The sequence below is a fragment of the Octopus sinensis genome, linkage group LG7 (assembly GCF_006345805.1).
Source record: "Octopus sinensis linkage group LG7, ASM634580v1, whole genome shotgun sequence".
Taxonomy (NCBI): Eukaryota; Metazoa; Mollusca; class Cephalopoda; order Octopoda; family Octopodidae; genus Octopus; species Octopus sinensis.
In genome coordinates, this window is record NC_043003.1 from 61,246,608 (window position 1) to 61,260,103 (window position 13,496).

The following is a 13,496-nucleotide window of genomic DNA, read 5'->3' on the forward strand; positions in this document are numbered from 1 at the left end:
GTTTCGCGCCTAAAATTTTGATTGGTCATTATGAAGGGGTCACGTGAATGTTTGAATGGAAGTTGGTGTTGGGGTAAGAAAAAAGGCTCCAGAGAAGTTAAAATTTGGCTAGTGTCCCGCCTAAAATTCTTATTGGCCATAATAAAGAGGTCACGTGAATGTTTAGAATTTTCGAAAATAGTGTTGTTGAAAATTCTTATTGTTCAGGCTGGTCAGTAGACGTCATGTGGGATATTTTAAATAGCTTTTTAGCGGCGTAGTTAGGGAGTGTATTTTCCGCTTGACTGGATAAGTAAGTTCGTTTAGAACAGGGAGAGCTGTATGTATGTATGTGTGTGCGCGCGCGCGCGGGTGTGTGTGTTTATATGTATATTGGGGCGCGCGCGCGTGTATATATGTGTGCGTGTGTGGGTACAATTTTCAATATTTATAGTTTGGGCCTTGTGCCTGTATCGGGAAGCAAGTATTTGTGTGAAGTCAATATTTACAGCCATTTCAAAAAATAGTGTTGGATGTTTTGCACCCGTATTCAATTATGTGTATGTGTGGAACCATATATTGTGTGTGTCATGGTGTTATATTGGGAAAGGTGGTAGGGTGTGTGCAGGTGTAAGGTGTGTGTAGTGTGTGGTGTGCAGGTGTGTGTGTTTGTTGTGGGGTTAGGGGCATGTGTTTAGAAGTGGTCTGTATTTATTAATAAGGTGGGATTCCATGGTTATTCGCTGGGTATGAGTGGCATTGTCTTTAAATTTGTAGAGGGGAAAGATTCTAAAATTGGGATGGAGTTGTGCGGCACAGGTATCAATATGTGCACTAAATGCTATTTTTCTATATTCCTGTATTTTTATTTGGGATCTGTGGACAGTCATGCGTTGGCGGAGGCTATTTTTTGTTTGGCCTATGTAGTGTTCATTACAGCCCGAGCAAGTTAAGACATATACTAGGTTTCTGATGCGCATGTGAAGTTGTGTTTTACTGTGAAAGTTGTCCTTGTTTAAAAAGGAATTCCGGACCTTCTATTAGGTTGATGCATATACCACAGTTGGGTCTATTGCATTTGTTTACTGTGGGTTTAGTTGTTGTGGTTGGCAGTACTTTGGCATTTGTTAGGATGGTTTTCAATGATTTGGGTTGCCTTTTGCTCTTTATGATTTCGTGTGTTAGGAGGATTTGGTTCATTCTATGGTCCTTTTGTAATACAGGAATGTTCTGGAGGATGGTGTCAAAAGCTTCATTGTTGAGGGGGTGTGTGTAGAGATGTATGTAGAGTATGGGTTTCGATGTAACAGGTTTAGGGCGTCTAAGTTCCTGCGTGCTGAGTTTTAGGGCGCGTTGGATCCCATTGTCAATTAGTGACGTGGGGTAATCCCTGCTTGTTAATGTGCCCTTGAGTTCTTGTAGACGTAAGAGACGGGTGTTTTTATTGGAGACTATAGTGCAAATTCTTGGCTAAGTTGTAGGGAATGTAATTTAACGTGTCTAGGGTGGCATGAATTGAAAGGGAGGTATTGAATTGAAAGGGAGGTATATATATATATAATATATATATATATATAAATATATATATATATATATGAAAAGACAAGTCAAAATAGAAAATGCTAAAATAATTTTATAAAGAACATTTCAGTACCGGTTTCGGTCATTTTGAGACCTTTTCAACTGTAACGATTAAATAATTAAATTTAGAAAAATTAGAAGAAAAGTTTTTTTTAAAGGAATATTTGTATAGTGTTCAAATATAAGTGGCATTCTGCCTTTCTCTGTCTCCCTTGTTTGCACTTGTGTGTTCGAGGTCGTTGTGAATTCTTGTGAATTCTCTCTCTCTCTCTCTCTCTCTCTCTCTCTCTCTCTCTATAATATATATTATATATATCTATATATATATATATATATATATACATATATATATATATACACCCACACACATAATGTATATGTATGTATGTATGTATGTATGTGTCTGTATGTATGTATGTATGTTAAAGTCATACTCGCACTCATATATGTGTGTATATACGTATATGTGTGTGTGTACATATAAAAATATATGAACACACACATATACGCATATATGCATACATAACGTCTGGTTCAAATTCTGGCACAAAGGCAGCAAGCTAGTTAGGTGGAGGTAAATCGATTAAATGGACTCTCAGTATTCAGTTGCTACTTATTTTATCGACCGCGAAAGGATGACAGGCAAAGTCGACCTCGGCGGAATTTGAACCCAGAACGTAAAGACGGGCGAAGTTGCCGCTAAGCATTTTACTCGGTGTGTTAACGATTCTGCCAGCTCACATCCCTTATGTGCATTCATAATACGACATATCTATCCCAAACTTTGCTAGTTAACGCGTTTGGCATTGGTGTCGGCTTTTGAAAATGGTGATTAACAAGGGCGTATGTGTTTGTGTATGATTGTGCGTTTCTGTGTGTGTGCGTATATATATGCATACGTATATACATATATTTATATGTATAAGACGAGAAAAAAATGAAGATAATATAAGCCTGGAACTCCTATTCTTCTGCGAAATACGTAGTCAATATACCAGTGATAAGTACCCAGTGTGCATGAACCAGTGGTCTACTTTGAATACTAATGTTAACAACTTACATTACAGTTGTGTGTGTGTGTGTGTGTGGTGTGTGTGTGTGTGTGTGTGTGTGTGTGTGTGTGTGTGTGTGTATGTGTGTGTGCGTGTGTGTGTGTCTGAATAAGCGGAAGAAAGTAGCACGCAACACATTTAGTTGGAACTGTAAATATTTTGTAACAGATGCATTCAGTTCCACAGTTCCGTAGGGGGTAGAACAATCCTGCATCCTCCATCAAGCCCTTCATTATTATTCCTGTCACTTATGCCTTTGTCCAACCGTACATAATCAATAACCTCGCAGCCTTGACATCTTTCTTTTACCTTCAGACATTGATTTCTTAGACCTATAGAATGCAATACGCCCTACTAACCAAAGAGCCAACACTTGGAATTAAACTCAAGACCACAAATATTGCAAACCAGGCTCAATCTTTTCAGTTCACAAATTGCACTCTTCGTACAACTTACTTAAACGCAACGTGTGAAAGGTGCACATGCCATATTTTATCCATTTTATCCATTGGTGGCAATCAAAAGCATTTTCTTTTTCTGCCCTTAAACCACAACTTTTATTTGTACTAAGAGTACCTTTTTCATAAATGCTCATCCCATACATCGTCTTTTATGGAATCCTCATCTGATCACTCATTTGTACAGGGTGCTTGTTAACTGTTACCTGAATACTCAGAATTTACCCGAATGCCCCTCAAAATCACAGTCTCTAGAATCCGCGAGGACAAACTTACATTCAGAATATATCTTAAACATATGTGCAGGAGTGGTTGTGTGGTAAGTAGCTTGCTAACCAACCACATGGTTCCGGGTTCATACACACTGCGTGGCACCTTGGGCTAGTGTCTTCTACTATAGCCTTGGGCCGATCAAAGCCTTTTGAGAGGATTTTGGTCGACGGAAACTGAAAGAAACCCGTCGTATATATGTTTATATATATATATATAATATATAATATATATATATATATATATATTATATATGTATATCTGTGTATATGTTTGTGTGTCTGTGTTTGTCCCCCCACCAACATCACTTGACAACCGATGCTGGTGTGTTTACGTCCCCGTAACTTAGCGGTTCGGCAAAAGAGACTGGTAGAATAAGTACTAGGCTTCCAAAGAATAAGTCCTGTGGTCGATTTGCTCGACTACAGGTGGTGCTCCAGCATGACCGCAGTCAAAAGACTGAAACAAGTAAAAGAGAGAGTAAAGAGTGTATCCGATGAAAACGCTCAAGTGTCCTTACACAAGGCTTGTGAATGAGTGTTACAATAGAGAGAAACCTGTTATTAAACATTATCCCATACTGGGACCAAACGCAAAATTTAAGAGCCCAAACGAAATCAGTTACTTTCCAAAGCTTTAGAGATATTTCACAATCTAAGGAGTAGAGACAGCTAAATGTGCTGCCCGGTTATATACTAATTTCTCTACTACTGTTCCTTCAGCTAAGACAGTTTCATGTATGTGCTTCTTTGTGCAAGCGAGAACATTACTATGGTTTTGCCCAAACTAATACTGAATTTAAATACTTTACATGATGTAGAAATTGAACCCGTGAGAGTTTGTACATCTTTCCTATTATGTGTAACTAAATCGCAATCATCTGCACAAAAGAGATCATGAATAAAGATTGTTAGACTTTAGTAAAACACCACAGAATGAAGAGATGACCAGGTGATCGGTACATCCCATATACAAATGACGAGCAATCGGCGGCGAAAGCTTGAGCGAAGGAAACAGTAAAATACAAGGAAGAGAAGGTGGGTCAGTGATGTCACTCACTTTGATTTTCTACAGAAATGGGTACAGCTATACTTCCATTACATCAAGAAATTATATAATTATCAATACAAAGCGATCGAGATAACAAGGTTGCGGGATATATTCCACCAGGAGGTCCTATTCACACATTCGAAAACACTCGTTAGATCAATGAAAACTTGGACAAGGACCATACCCTGCTCGTAGCATTTCTCCAATATCTATCTCACCGTGAAAATTACATGTATTGTTCCTCAGCGAAATCGGATGCCAGTAAGAGATTCACAAACCGCATCAGTTACAAAAGATGCTGTCAGGCAAGTAAGATTACATAATAGAAACTTGCTAACAGTTGAGCATAGAGCCTCGCTTCAGTGGTTATCATACTTTAATCAGATACACTGTTCCTTATAAGAAGATGGAATGCACTTGCAACTTTTCGCTTCTTGGGACAGAAACCAGATTAAATTACGCAACTCTTAAAGACAACGCAAAACAGGGATGCCAAAAAGGCAAAACACCTCTGCGAAAATTTCATACTCAGTTATTAGTTTTACTAAATCACCTGCAGAAAAGTGAAATTTCTTAGAAGGTGATGAGAGGTACACATACTCCATACCCAAACATACACACACACACGCACAAACAAACAAACGCGCGCGCGTACACACACACGCACATGCATATATATTTATGCATGTTTGTAAATATATATATATAGATACATACACACACACACACATATATATATAAATGCATGTGTGTATATATACACGCACACACACACGCACATATATATATACATATATGTAAACAGCTCAGTTTCAAATATCTAACATTATTCTATGCACTGGGCCTTCTTTGCTGCCGTCTTTTCATCTCTCTCTCTCTCTCTCTCTTTCTCAAACTGAATCTCTCTAACCCTCCCCCACTATGAATACATGTATGTGTATATATTCGTGCGCATAATATAATATAATATACATATGCATGTATATATATATATATATATATATATATATATATACTATTTATACATACATGCATACATTTATACACACACACACACATATATATATACAAACACAGACAGGTACATACATACGCAGATACATACGTATACATACATATTTATGTAGATATATACGTATCCACAATTACAGAAATACATACAATCCCGCATATATTTACACACGCGCACACAGGTATATTATGACAGCGCACCTGCGAGCGCGTATCTATCTATCTATCTATCTATCTATCTATCGCGCCACCTCAGTTACGATCACTCTCTCTATCATGAGACACACACACTTGCGCACAACACACACGCACACACATATATGTCAACAAGTATATACATATACATAATTATATATTATTTATATCATTATACATATATGTACATACATATATATATAGAGATATGGATTTATATATGTATATATAAATATGTAGGTATAAATTTAAATACATAAATATATTTATAGACTTATGTATATGCGTATATGAATACATGTGTGAGTGTATGCATGTGCATATATATTTACATGCTATATGCTATGTGTAGGTACTTGCATACATAGTACGTCTATATTATATAAATATTATGTAAATATATTTGTATAACACACACACAAACTCACACATACATTACGTTCATACAATTTTATGTGCACGTACACAGACACAGACACACATACACACACGCACACATCCACCACCACCACTACCAGAACTACGTTAGACATACGACTCCAATTTTCCCTGTAATACCAACTCGCCTTAATAAAATCCGTGAAGCAAATAGCATAACAGAGTAAGGGAACTAAATGAGAAAATATCCTTTATTCGATATATAGTTGTACTGAGTAAAATGTTTACATCTCGCAGATGCTAAAGATTTGCAAGGAAATTAATAAAAAGCTATCAAAGATGCGGCTGTTACTTGAGATTGTCTTACCTATTAAGTGTATATGCAAAGAATTCATTGTCATACTGTTTTAAGAAAAAAAATCCTCGTTATTCGGTCTGTTAGCAGAATCTGTAGAATATATTGTACCGTAGTATTTAAACATGTGCCTTTAAGTTCTGAGTTCAACCCCTCCCGCTGTCTACTTTGAATATATTCCGGAATCGATAAAATAAGTGTTAGTTAAGTACTGCGTTCGATTTATATTTTCTATAACGCATCTTTGATGTGAACTAGAGTTTAATGAAAGCATCTAAGCAATCGTTTTTTTTCCTTAGTTTTTATCTATATATATATATATATATAATATATTCTATATATAATATATATATATATAATATATATTATATATTATATATATATATATCTATATATATATATATATATATATATTATATGTGTGTGTGTAAAGAGAGAGAGAGAAGGAGACAGACGATAGATATAATATAATATATTATATTATACCCGAAACGAAAAGATACTAGAGCGATATACATTCTATTTGGGCGATTCTACTATGCCATTCACGTACATATTTCTGAAACAAAAAAAAGCATTCTGAAATAATTCGCAATTTAAATTCTTCGCAAAAATCACTGAGTAAATACGGATTGATTGTTGCGCGTGTAACATATGCGTGCATTTGTAATAGCGACTAAGTTTAAAAATCAAGTAAAATGTAATAATATAAAAAGCAGATATCAGTTTACGTGTGTTTCGTGTGTGCATGGATGTATTAGGTCAATCAACAAGCAGTTTATCGTATAAGTACATATATATATATATAAAAAAAAAGGGAAGTATACAGCGACAAAGAAATTAGCGACTATATGCTTTTGTTTTGCAAACATCACTAAGTTTTCGTTCCATAAGCGGAGAGAAAAAACAAAACCCTTAGCGAGAGGAAAAACACGGAATCTATTGAATACAGTGATGCTTCTTTTCTCTCGCTTTTTTTTCTTTTTCAGAGAAGGGAACATTTAGGTGAGAGAAAAGTAAAAGTTAAAAACAAAAACTGAGAAACAAAAAAATACAGGTTCGCAGATAATGATAATAATAATAATAACAACAACAATAATAATAATGATAATAATAATAATAAAATAATAATAATAATAATAATAATAATAATAATAATAACAATAATAATAATAATTACAATAATAATAATAATAATAACAATATTCAATAGTAATCACAGTAATTAAATATTTGTATGCAACAATAGAAAATAGTTGTTGAGTGTTTACTTACGCTTGGCGCTAAAATGAAATTCTAAATCTGTCCATCAAAGCGTTTGTGTGTTTATTTGTTCGTTGTTATTGTTTATGTTTTTATGTGTTTTTCTTACTATATGCTGTGTTTTGTTTCCTCTCGTAGCATATAATAATAGTGCTTACCACCTGTCAGAGTATTCCTGCATTTTCTTTCTACTTCAGCCAGTTATAATAAATACAACAGCAGGCTCTCTCTCTCTCTCTCTCTCTCTCACTTTCTGTCTCTCTCGCTTTATTTCTATCTCCTCTCTCTCTCTCTCTCTCTCTCTCTCTCTCTCTCTCTGGCAAAATTAAACTCTGTACAAAAGTAGAGTCACCGAGTCGCGTTAGTGACGCGACTGTCACTGTATCTTTTATCACAGAGACAGTTGGATTCTACAACTGTTGTCATGCGTATATGATTCTCTCGCCAGTGCAATACTGAAGAAAGAAAGAAAAAAAATGAAGAATAAAGCAAACTCAAAGCAGATGTTCGCCAAACTATCAATTGTCGGTAAACATCATCAGTATGTGCATAACGCAGCAATTGAGTATCGGGAGTTTTAAGTGCCGTCGTGTTTGTGATATACATATATATATATATATATATATCTGTACCATATATATATATATAATATATCTGTATATGTGTGTGTATACGTGTCAGTCTGTGTGTATACGTGTCAGTGTGTGTGTGCGTGTGTACGTGAGAGTGTACCTGTGCGAATAAATGTGCACGAACACACGTAATTGCGTGTATGTGTTCTGATAGCAAAGATCACTCACATATGCGCACACAGACACATACACACACACACACACATACACATGTATACACACTTGTATAACACGCACTCGTACACGCACACACAGGCGCGCGCTTGCACGCACAAACGCACAACGCACGCACACAGGTACACATAGTTATACGTGTGTACATATAAGCATGCGTCTTTTCAAAGAACTCAGCAAAGCGAGGAAGTCGGAGGAGCGACGGAATACATTGCGAACTTCAAACAAATATATTTTAACTCTATACAGGTAGTGTTTGTCCAGTGTCTCATGTATATATGTGTAATATATATATAATATATATGTGATGTATATGTAAATATATATATATATATATATATATATTATATATATATATCTATATATATAATATATATATATATATAATCACATATATATATGTACATATCTATACACTTATATATATATATATATATATATATATCTATATATATATATACATTTTCTCTTTTATTTTCTCTTTTACTTGTTTCAGTCATTGGACTGTGCCATGCTGGAGCACCGCCTTAGTCGAGCAATCGATCCAGAACTTATCCTTTGTAATCCTAGTACTTATTCTATCGGGCTCTTTTGCCGAACCGCTAAGTTACGGGGACGTAACACACCACATCGGTTGTCAAGCGATGTTAGGGGACAACACAGACGCACAAACTAGACACAACCCACACACATAACACACACACACACACATATATATTATAATATATATATATATATATATATATATATATATATATATATATATACATATATGACGGCCTTCTTTCAGTTTCCTTCAACCAAATCCACTCACAAGGCTTTGTCGGCTCGAGGCTATAGTAGAAGACACTTGCCCAGGTGCCCCGCAGTGGGACTGAACCCGGAACCATGTGTTTGGTAAGCAAACTACTTATCACACAGCTACTCCTATTCCTATTGCCACTCCTACGCCCCCCTGTGTATATATATATATATATATATATATATTATTATATATATATATATATAATCAATTTATAGGGTAGCAAAAAATTCAATAGAAATTTATCGCTACCAGCGGTCTAGTGGGAAAGAGAAAATAGTCAAAGACTATATATATAAATTCAACAACAATTAAGGAATGGCCTTAATAGGCCATTAGGCCTACTAGAAGAAGCAGCCAGGACTCAAACCGCTAAGTAGTAGTAATTCAGAAATTAATGAAAATTTAAAAACATTTACCCTAATTCATCTTTAGACGATTCATCGTTTCGGTGTTTTTTATGGCAAAAACGCTTAATTAAATTAAATTAAGTCAATCTACCAAAGGTTACCCCTCATCGGTAAAGAAACCAGGAGAGACGGATATACACGAGGCATCTGTATCAATGCCCTCGGAATATCTGCCCTAAAATTTTCAAAACCATCGTATTCGCGCCAACTTATCAGCAGTAAATATAAACTGCTGATTCAATCTCAGAATTAGTCAGAAAGTCATCAATTAATCAATTTAGGGTAGCAAAAAATTCAATAGAAATTTATCGCTACCAGCGGTCTAGTGGGAAAGAGAAAATAGTCAAAGACTATATATATAAATTCAACAACAATTAAGGAATGGCCTTAATAGGCCATTAGGCCCACTAGAAGAAGCAGCCAGGACTCAAACCGCTAAGTAGTAGTAATTCAGAAATTAAATGAAAATTTAAAAACATATATCGGTTTCTTTACCGATGAGGTGTAACCTTTGGTAGATTGACTTAATTTAATTTAATTAAGCGTTTTTGCCATAAAAAACACCGAAACGATATATATATATAATATAATATATATATATATATATATATATAGTATATATATATATATAGATATATATCATATATATATATATATATATATATATATATCTCATATAATATATATATTATATATATATATTAATAGATATATAATATAATATATATATATATATATTATATATATATATATATCATATTATATATATATATCAATATATATATATATATATATCACTATAATATATATTATATATATCATATTATATATATATCATATATATATATATATCATAATATATTCATATATATAATATATATATATATCATATATATATCATATATATATATATATCATAATATATATATATCATATATATATATATATAATATATATATATATATATATATATGGGGTGCCCCGCATGGCCACAGCTCATGAGCTGAAACTAGAATCAATCAATCAATCAATATATATATATAATATATATATTGTTACATTTCGGGATGGTAACTTATTTTTTTGACCAAATAAACACACGCACTATATATTCGTTCTTCACTCGTTTATTACTGTTCTTATTATATCTGATATCCATTGTCCGGAAATCTTTCTTCACACATCTGTGACCTCTTCAGCGACCTTTTCGTCCACGTGTATTCCCCTGCTCCGCTTACACACAGACACACACACACAAATATGTAGATAGATAGATAGATAGATAGATAGATAGATAGATAGATAGATAGATAGATAGATAGATAGATAGATAGATAGATAGATAGCTTATGTGTGTATGTAAATGGGGATGCGTGGCTTAAGGTGTTGAACTCATTATCGTAAGATTGCGGTTTCCATTTCTGGGCAGGGCGATGCGCTGTTCTCTTGAGCAAATCACTTCATTTAACGTTGCTCCAGTCCATTAGGCTAGCGAAAATGAGTAATCCTGCGACAGAATGGCATCCCACCCAGGAAGTATAGAATTTATACGCCAAAGAATCCGGTGAAATAGACCTCATGAGTCTATGTCTCAAGAAAGACCTTCGATCTTTTTTTTCCCCTTTGTGTATATACGAGTGTGTGTTGAAAACTTCCTGGCTTTGGGTAAAAGAAAATACAGGAGAATCAGTTAATTATGATTTTATTTGACATATTCCCCTCTCAGATTCACACACTTATTGCAGCCGCCCTTCAGTTTTTCTAAGCCCTGTAAAAGAACTCGGAAGGTTGAGCCTCGAACCAGACCTTTCGTGATACCCTTAAGGCCAGGAACTTTTCAGCTGAGCACTTCCTCGTATGTGTATATTTATGTAACCATGTGTATGTGTATGCATGCGCACTTGCGTGTGTGTGTGTTGTGTGTGTCTGTGTGTGTGTAGGCTGACTTTAGCCGAATGCTTAAAAAAAGTTCTCCTCCTCGAAGTCGCGAGAGGACCCCACAGCATGGCATCTTGGGAAAATATCAAAATTCTATAGCCTCGAGGTGATCCATACTTTGCGAGTGAAATTCAGTTGGAATAAATTGTGTAGAAAACCCATCCGGTGGATTGTACCCGTAAATCAACAAGTATACCTTTGTCACTCACGTTGTGTTCAGATGGTTGTGTTGAAGGTACTTTGGCTCTGAGTACCCAAATCATCCAAGCGGGTTGCATTGGAGGCAATCGCACTGAATGCGTCAGTGGAGGGGTTCTCGGTAGTCAAGATAAACTTGGATGCAGCCCAGCTTTCTCAGAGTGTAAGGAGTTACTAGCAGATACTTTTGCAGATATGGGGCTTTTCTGAATCTCTTCTGCTGTTCAGCAGCCCCGAGAAGTTTCTTCTGATCATCTACTGAGAAAAAAGTAAAATAGGATTTTCATTTGATGAAATAATCTGTTCAGCCACGGCTGGAATTAAACAGCAATTTCTTTGAGACCTCAACTTCTACCAGGGTTGTAGGAGAGCCCGTCTTTATATACGGCATTAGATTAGCATTTGAAACGTTGTAGATTCTATGTCTTTCTTAGTTTAAAAACAGCGAATTTCTTTCATGAGGAGGAGGGGGAAGAAGAAGAAAGAAGAAGAAGAAGAAGAAAGAAGAAGAGAAGAAGAAGAAGAAGAAGAAGAAGAAGAAGAAGAAGAAGAAGAAGATACTCTGGTACTGGGCTAGTACTTCCTTTTTATTGATAGTAGTGATGGTGGTTGAACTGCTGGTGGTTCTGGTGCTAGTGGTGGTGGTGGTGGTACTTGTAATGGTTCTAATGCTGGTAGTAGTGCTGGTGATGCTTCTGCTGATGAAACTGATAGTGCTTCGCTTTCATGATCACAAATACCACCAAAACTGAAAAATATTTTCAATTGAAATTAAATCCTGATACTTATTCAACTTCCTCCGTGGCCGACTTTGCCTTTCATCGCTTTGTGTCCGATAAAACAAGAGTCAGTTAAGAACTGGGGTCGATGTAATCGACTCTCTTAATTAAATCAAAATTTCAGGTTTTGTACCTATAGTAAAAAAAAAGGATGATTAATTACTCAATAGAATATATCCTAGTATTAATATATTCTTTGGGGGGGGGGGCAGTCGATGAGATCATCCGATTATATCGACCCCAGTACGCAACTGGTACTTAATTTATCGACGTCGAAAGAATGAAAGGTAAAATCGACCTCGGTGGAATTTGATCTCAGAAAGTAAAGATAGACGAAATACCTATTTCTTTACTACCCACAAGGGGCTAAACACAGAGGGGACAAACAAGGACAGACAAACGGATTATGTCGATTACATCGACCCAGTGCGTAACTGGTACTTAATTTATCGACCCCAAAAGGATGAAAGGCAAAGTCGACCTCGGCGGAATTTGAACTCAGAACGTAAGGGCAGACGAAATACAGCTACGCATTTCGCCCGGCGTGCTAACCTTTCTGCCAGCTCGCCGCCATCGTAGTATTACTATATTTATTTCTTTATTGCTCACAAGGGGCTAAACATAGAGGGGACAAACAAGAATAGACAAAAGGATTAAGTCGATTACATAGACCCTAGTGCGTGATTGGTACTTATTTAATCGAGCCCGAAAGGATGAAAAGCAAAGTCGACCTCGGCGGAATTAGAACTCAGAACGCAGCGACAGACGAAATACCACAAAGCATTTCACCCGGCATGCTAACGTTTCTGCCAGCTCATCGCCTTCTGGTATTAATATATTACATGAATAATGGTTTCAAATCTAAATACAAGTCCTGTTATTTTGAGGGTTGGGGCTATATCGATACCATCGACCTCAGTACTAATCTGGTACTTTATTTTATAGGCCCGTAAAGGATAAACGATAAAGAA

The 13,496-nt window shown here is 35.6% G+C and overlaps 1 protein-coding gene across 1 annotated transcript in view; it reads right to left on the bottom strand.

The window, feature by feature from the left end:
• LOC115214426 (regulating synaptic membrane exocytosis protein 2) overlaps positions 1-8,057 on the bottom strand; it is a 199,416-nt gene extending 191,359 nt beyond the window's left edge. The window contains exon 1 of the mRNA XM_036504805.1: positions 7,605-8,057. The gene's annotated coding sequence lies outside the window, so the exon portion shown is untranslated. The remainder of the gene's footprint in view (positions 1-7,604) is intronic.
• Between the last annotated feature and the right edge of the window lie 5,439 nt (positions 8,058-13,496).